General features: G+C 38.1%; 1 pseudogene across 1 annotated transcript; it reads right to left on the minus strand.

The window, feature by feature from the left end:
* Nucleotides 1–319: 319 nt before the first annotated feature.
* On the minus strand, nucleotides 320–4621 carry LOC143273344 (uncharacterized; annotated as a pseudogene). The gene is made up of 3 exons (XR_013051371.1): nucleotides 4573–4621; nucleotides 4314–4374; nucleotides 320–3098 (listed from the first exon to the last, which is right to left on the minus strand). The product of XR_013051371.1 is annotated as an uncharacterized LOC143273344 (transcript).
* Nucleotides 4622–7910: the final 3289 nt, after the last annotated feature.

A 7910-nucleotide genomic window follows, 5' to 3' on the forward strand; every position in this document is an offset into this window, starting at 1 on the left:
CCCTTAATGGAGTTTCCCAGCAGAGGTATCTGTTGCTTCTCTGCTCTACTCCCAGAGACATTCCAAGCAGAGCTGCCATGTGCTTCTCTGCTCCACTCCACTAGGAAGGTTCCCAGTAGAGGTGTCCATTGATTCTCTGCTCTGCTCCAACTAGGGAATTCCTGAGCAGAGATTCTACTCAGCTCTGGCAAAAGAAGTTCTTCATCCAAAACTTATTCAAGAGATTCATATGGGAGGGGGAATCCAGGAGGGTTGTTCCCTCTCCCGGGGTGGAAAAAGGCAGCTCAAAACTGAACAAGCACAACACTTACATGTGGCTTCTTAGGTCCGAGTTTTTTCAGGGAGATTTCTCAGCATGAGAAGTGGTCAGATTTCAATCCCTGAAATTGAAGAAACTCAGATATAGGCTGGATTTTGTCCTCAGTGACAGTTGATTTTGTGCTTAGGGATTGGTTGGTTTCATGCTCACTTGGTCAGGAGTAGAGTGTGTTTCTTTGGCTCTGGATTCAGGGCCAAAGTGTGTGTCTTTCACTGATTCAGGTTTCAGAATCACAGTGTCTTTCTTTAGGCGGCCATTTTACCCTACAAATAGGGTTTCATAAATCATATTTTTCCATGCTCTGCGGGGGTAAACAATATAAAAATGGACGTCATAAAGTTTGAAAAGATTGCTGTCACTGTCAAATTATTTTCTACAGCATAAATACTCTTGAGTAGTTGAATGCAAGTGTCTTGGATAAAGATCTTATCAAATACTTTATAAGTACTTCCAACAAGTACTCAAAGTCTCTACAATATGCAAAGGCTCTAACAGATAGATTACACTCAAAAAGATCTACTCCTCTACAAAGTGCATAACTTTACTACACTGACTATATTTTTAGGGCTTGTCTGCAGTATTTTTCTCATGATTTCAAAGACTACTCATACAGGCAAAGGCTTTACCACACTGATTACATTCATAGGGTTTCTCTCCAGTATGTGTTCTTTTATGCATTTCAAGAGCATTGTTACAAGTAAAGGCTTTACCTCATTGATTACATTTACAGGGTTCCAATCCAGTATGTGTTCTTTTATGCCCTTGAAGATGGTTGTGTCAAACAAAGGCTTTACCACATTGATTACATTCATAGGGTTTCTCTCCAGTATATGTTCTTTTATGGATTTCAAGAGTATTTTTATGAGTGAAGGCTTTATCACATTCATTGCATTCATAGGGTTTCTCTCTAGTATGTGTTCTTTTATGTATTAGGAAATCCTTGTGATGTGCAAAGGCTTTACCACATTGATTGCATTCATAGGGTTTCTCTCCAGTATATGTCCTTTAAAGCCTTTGAAGATGGTACTGTCGTACAACGGCTTTACGACATTGATTACATTCATAGGGTCTCTCTCTAGTATGTGTACTGTTATGTATTTGGAGACCGTTGTGACGTACAAAGGCTTTACCACATTGATTACATTCATAGGGTTTCTCTCCAGTATGTGTTCTTTAATGTCTTTGGAGAGAACTGTGACGTGAAAAGTCTTTACCACATTGATTTCATTTACAGGTTTTCTCTCCAGGATGTGCTCTTTTATGAATTTGGAGATAACTGGGATGAGAATAGGCTTTACCACAAAGATTACATTCATAGGGTTTCTCTCCAGTATGCAAACTTTTATGTCTTTGAAGATTACGGTGGTCTGCAAAGGCTTTACCACACTGATTGCATTCATAGGGTTTCTCTCCAGTATGTGTTCTTTTATGGATTTCAAGAGTATTTTTACAAGTGAAGGCTTTTCCACATTGATTGCATTCATAGGGTTTCTCTCCAGTATGTGTTCTTTTATGCATTTGAAGAATATTTCTTTGAGTGAAGGCTTTACCACATTGATTGCATTCATAGGGTTTCTCTCCAGTATGTGTTCTTTTATGCACTTGAAGAACATTTCTTTCAGTGAAGGCTTTACCACATTGATTGCATTCATAGGGTTTCTCTCCAGTATGTGTTCTTTTATGCCTTTGAAGATGGTAGTGTTGTGCAAAGGCTTTACGACATTGATTACATTCATAGGGTTTCTCTCCAGTATGGGTTCTTTTATGCATCTTGAGATTATTGTGACATACAAAGGCTTTACCACATTGATCACATTCATAGGGTTTCTCTCCAGTATGTGTTCTTTTATGGACTTCAAGACTATTTTTATAAAGGAAGGCTTTACCACATTCATTGCATTCATAGGGTTTCTCTCCAGTATGTGTTCTTTTATGCCTTTTGAAATCCTTGTTATGTTCAAAGGCTTTACCACATTGATTGCATATATAGGGTTTCTCTCCAGTATGTGTGCTTTTATGGATTTCAAGAGTACTTTTATGAGTGAAGGCTTTACCACATTCATTGCATTCATAGGGTTTCTCTCCAGTATGTGTTCTTTTATGCGACTGAAGAGCATCCTGATGTAAAAAGGCTTTTCCACATTGATTACATTCATAGGGTTTCTCTCCAGTATGTGTTCTTTCATGGAGTTTAAGAGAACTGTGCCATGCAAAGGCTTTGCCACAAAGATTACATTCATAGGGTTTCTCTCCAGTATGTGTTCTTTCATGGAGTTTAAGAGAACTGTGCCATGCAAAGGCTTTGCCACAAAGATTACATTCATAGGGTTTCTCTCCAGTATGTGTTCTTTTATGGACTTTAAGAGAACTGTGCCATGCAAAGGCTTTGCCACAAAGATTACATTCATAGGGTTTCTCTCCAGTATGTGTTCTTTTATGGCTTCGAAGATGACGGTGCAGTGCAAAGGCTTTACCACATTGATTACATTCATAGGGTTTCTCTCCAGTATGTGTTCTTTTATGGATATCAAGAGTATTTTTACGAGTGAAGGCTTTACCACATTCATTGCATTCATAGGGTTTCCCTCCAGTATGTGTTCTTTTATGCATTTGAAGAGCATCCTGACGTTCAAAGGCTTTACCAGAAAGATTACATTCATAGGGTTTCTCTCCAGTATGTGTTCTTTTATGGCTTCGAAGATGACGGTACAGTGCAAAGGCTTTACCACATTGATTACATTCATAGGGTTTCTTTCCAGTATGTGTTCTTTGAAGATGACTGTCATGTGCCAAAGCTTTATCACATTTAGTATACACAAGTTTGTCTCCAGTATGACCTCTTTCATGCCTACAAAGATAATTGGCGCGTGTAAGGGCTTTACAATGCTCAATACAGGGTTGAATCTTCATATCTATATGAATTAATTTTACAATTAGGTCCAATGGTAAAAAGGAATATGATCTTTAGGATTTATCACTGTGCTTACACTCATGTTGTTCCCCTCCATGAAGGGTTGTTTTGCATCTTTGAAAATATCTGTAATGGTAAGATCATTTATTACATGCTTCACATTTACTGAGTCTCTTTTCTAGATTAGATTTTTCATATATTTGAAGAGAACTGGAAAAACTCAGAGTTTTATCACCCTTATTGCGTTTATAAATTTTCCTATACTTTGAGTAATACTACATTTACTAGTTGAACTAGAACAAACAGAAATATTTACACAGTCCTAGTATTCACAGGGCTTTTCTGCAGTGTGAGTTTGTGGATGTATTAACAATGAAGCTGGAAAACCAATTACTTGTATACTTGAATCAAATTCAACAGTTATACTCAACATGGGGAATGCTACATATCTTCTAATTTTTCTGAGAGGCATATTACATCTGTCCATATACCTGTGCTCATATGGCTCATATCCAAAGTAACATATGATGGACCTAGTAAAGGAAGAATAACAAAAGGTTTCCGCATTGAATTCACAGTTTGATTTTTTATTCCACATAGAAATGTGGTATAGGGATCAAGGTTTCTCCACAACAAATGTCCCTCGACTCTTCATTTTAAGTGTCCTACTCATTAAACTTAGCACAGTCACAACAAGCACATGACTAACACTAGCGTTACTATGGACTATTTGGCCATTAGAAAGATTTGGAGACATACTTATTACCTCTTCAGCATACCATTTGTAATATGAGTAGTATGAAACTAAATAGATTGGCAGTTCTACACCATAGCTCTCATGGAGCTATGGTTCAAATGGTAATATCTGTTAAAGCATTGTTTCCTTGTCTTCTTTCTTTAAAAAATGCCTTGCAAATGCAATTTGCCTACCTGAAATTGAGGTATATGGTTCTGTGAGAATTTAGTAATCATCATTGCACATGAAACTGTGCTTATTTACACTGTTGCTTTTGTTTAAAGCTTACAGGACACATTACAATTTCTTTGGAGGCACATTTGTATCAGCTTGCACATCATAATTACCTTCCATGACTTCTAGAACTTTGACAATGTTCTTCAATATTATGGTCTTCCCAACTGTACCCTAAAATATAGTACCAAAAAAATGTATGGTATATTATTGAAAATTATGGAAAATTTAAGTAACTATCCTCAGTGAACCTTAGAGCCATGCCTGATTTATTCTCCTCACTCCTCTTTCTAATGAAACTATAGAAGAGCATCAAAAAACAAGGAACACCTGTCTCCTTATTTTAGAATATGAAGAAAAATTCACTCTTACCTATGGTAGTGAGGTTCCTGTAAGTCTCCAGCATAACATCTTTGTAGAGCTTCTTCTGAGAAGAATCCAGCAAAGACCACTCTCCCGAAGTAAAGTCGATATGTACATCATCATAGGTCACTACATTCTAAAACATCCCATACATGTGTACAACAGAAAGTATGATACTGGTAACATTATAAATATATAGTTCTATGACAGTATAATCATATAATTCTTGTACTCCCCAAACTTATTCCATGATATAGACATTATAATGTAATCACCAAGTCCCTTTGAAAGGAAACTGAATAGGAGGTTCACCTCTGTCATTTCTGTACCCTGTGAATGGGATATCATCTTGCAAGAGAAATGCCTATTAAAAAAAATAGAGAGATAAGTAAACAGATCCACAGTACACAGTATACATGAGAGAAATTGTATGAACAATTACTAACTACAAAAAATAAAAAATAAGATGAACAAGTTGGGTATATTGGCTCATACCTTTAACCAGTCCACTCAAATCCGAGGCAGGTATATCTGCCTCAGAGCTGAGTGCCAGCCTAGTCTATGTAGCCAGTTCCAGGACAGTCAGAAGTATATGTAAAGACTCCCATTCAAAAATCAGTGAAACACAAAAAAATATATATATATAAAGAACTCAGAGTTTTTGCTAATGTTTCTACAAAGAGTTCTGTATTTATCTTCTGGAAGCTTAAAGTGCCCCTATTGAAACTTACAAAAACATCAATAGATTTGACTAAAAAGCACTGCATATTTAAACATATGGACAGAGCCGGGCGTGGTGGCGCACGCCTTTAATCCCAGCACTTGGGAGTCAGAGGCAGGCGGATCTTTGTGAGTTCGAGGCCAGCCTGGGCTACCAAGTGAGCTCCAGGAAAGGCGCAAAGCTACACAGAGAAACCCTGTCTCGAAAAAACCAAAAAAAAAAAAAAAAATAAATAAAAAAAAATAAAAAATAAAAAAATAAAAAAAATAAACATATGGACAGATGAAAACATTAGCAATATAATGTTAATCATAATTGATCAAGACAGGGCAGTAGAGATGGCTAAGTAGTAAAGAGCTCTTGCTGATCTTGCATATAAGTGAACTCAATTGCCAGCACTCACTTGCAGGATCACAACTATCCATTATCCCAAGTTCAGGACTTTTGAGACTGTCTCTTGATCACTATGAGGACAGGTACCCATGTGGTACATATCCATACAAACAAGAAAATACTCAATATCATTTAAATTTTTAAGACAAACACACCAGGCAGGAAGGTGATGTATCTGCAATCCAATGACTCAAAAGGCTCAGACAGTATTAATGTCATGAATACATGCCATCCTGAGAAAGAGAATGATACCCTCTGCCAAATTCTAAAATTCAAGATATGAATGAAGCTCTGCCTCTGCTTCCCAAGGGATGGGATTACAGGCATGCGCCACCACCGACCGACTGATAACTGTTTTTGTTGTGTATACTTTTACTGTGTTAAAGTTAAAACTATTCATTTTTATTTACCAAAAAAGAAGAAATGTTGTGGAATACTTTTTTTTTTCTTTTCAGAGACAGGGTTTCTCTGTGTAGATTTGCGCCTTTCCTGGGATTCACATGGTAGCCCAGGCTGGCCTCGAACTCACAGAGATCCACCTGGCTCTGCCTCCCGAGTGCTGGGATTAAAGGCGTGCACCACCACTGCCCGGAGTGGAATACTATTTTAATATGGGTTAATTTGTATATGCTGTGGAACATTTCTTTTAATAATGCAAACATGTGTTACATTCTTTTATGCTGCAGTTGTTTAAATCTATGAAGCTGTGATGCTTTGCCTGTCTAAACTACCTAATTGGTCTAATAAAGACCTGAATTGTCAATAGATTGGCAGGAAAGGATTGGTGGGGCTGGCAGGCAGAGAGAAAAAATGGGAGGGGAAATTTGGGATGAAAGATGGAAGGAGCAAGAAAAGGAGAGGATAGCAGGGCCCAACAACCCAGCTACACAGTAAGCCTGAAATGCCCTTCCAGACATTCCTTTTACCTGACTCCTGAGGACTGGGAATCCTGTGGTGACCTAAACCCTTACGAATGAGACAGAATGGGGAGTGTATGGCAGCTAAACTGGAGAGCTGCTCTAATATCAAGGTCAGTGGAGACAGTAGAGAGGCAATCCATGGAAACCACAAGGTCCTGGAAGTGAAGACCTACTCCTCCAGAGAAGGTATTCTACAGCTGTTGGGAAGCCAAAGCCAGAGTTGGCAGGGTAGACAGACCCTAGCCCTGCAAGATTTCAGGTGAAGGAAGAAACATAGACAGTAGACATGTTAACATAAGGTTGAGGGGGGAGGAGGTCTAAGGAGCCCTATCCCTAGACAAAGTTCTACAGGAATCTAATAACTATAGAGATAGAGTACTATTCTTTTCCAGGCTTGAGCCTTCTAGTTGGTTGTCCAAAACAAAGTGGTCTGCCCTGACATCATATACATACATGAAAGACCAAATAGACTTAGCAGCTTATATTTAAATATTTATGTGCCTAGAAATATAAATCTATATGTAATAATAATAACAAAACAAAAAGAGATAACCAATTTAAGACATAGTAAGTATGGGGAATGAAGTGACTAGAAAGAGGAAGGAGAAAGAAGTTCTTAGGTGTTTATATTTTAAATATTAATCTTAGGCCACAGAAATACATAGGGAAAATAAAATACAAATGGCTGACAAATGATTAAAAGTGTTTTATATACTTAGCTATTGGATAAATGCAAATGACAACCTCTGTCCCTGTGGAGGTTGGTGTTAAATCTTCAGCTATGTTTTTCAATGGTAATACCAATAATGTTCATGAAATTAGTAAAATTCCATGGGAAGGAATATGAATAGAGAATAGATAGAATGCAGAGATTAAAAGGGTGCAATGGCATGGGGGGGGGTAAAGTGGGATGGGGGACTGTGCTGCAGGTCGCAGGAATATATCCTAAGAACTCAGCTGGTTAGGGCAGAGCCACTACCTAAAGGGATCAAGGAATTCCTTCAGAGGAAGCCCAATTCCAAGGAGCATTTGGTGTTATTTGGCGGTCTTCTGTTATGAAAATCATGTGTGCCATCATAGCCTTCGCTATTGATTTTTTCCCTAAGAAGTGCTAACAGTGTGGACTGATCACTATTTGGACATATACATTCAAAGAATTTGGAGAACAGCCTCAGGAAAGGTTTCCTTCCCCGCTCCTGCCCCAGCCCATCCATTTCTCCCCTTTCAGCACTGGAATCAGATATCTCCCTTAGCCACTTTCAAGGACTAAAAGAAATAACAATCCAGACCACCACATGCTAGTCTCCTGATTT

Source organism: Peromyscus maniculatus, chromosome 5, assembly GCF_049852395.1.
Source record: "Peromyscus maniculatus bairdii isolate BWxNUB_F1_BW_parent chromosome 5, HU_Pman_BW_mat_3.1, whole genome shotgun sequence".
Lineage (NCBI taxonomy): Eukaryota > Metazoa > Chordata > Mammalia > Rodentia > Cricetidae > Peromyscus > Peromyscus maniculatus.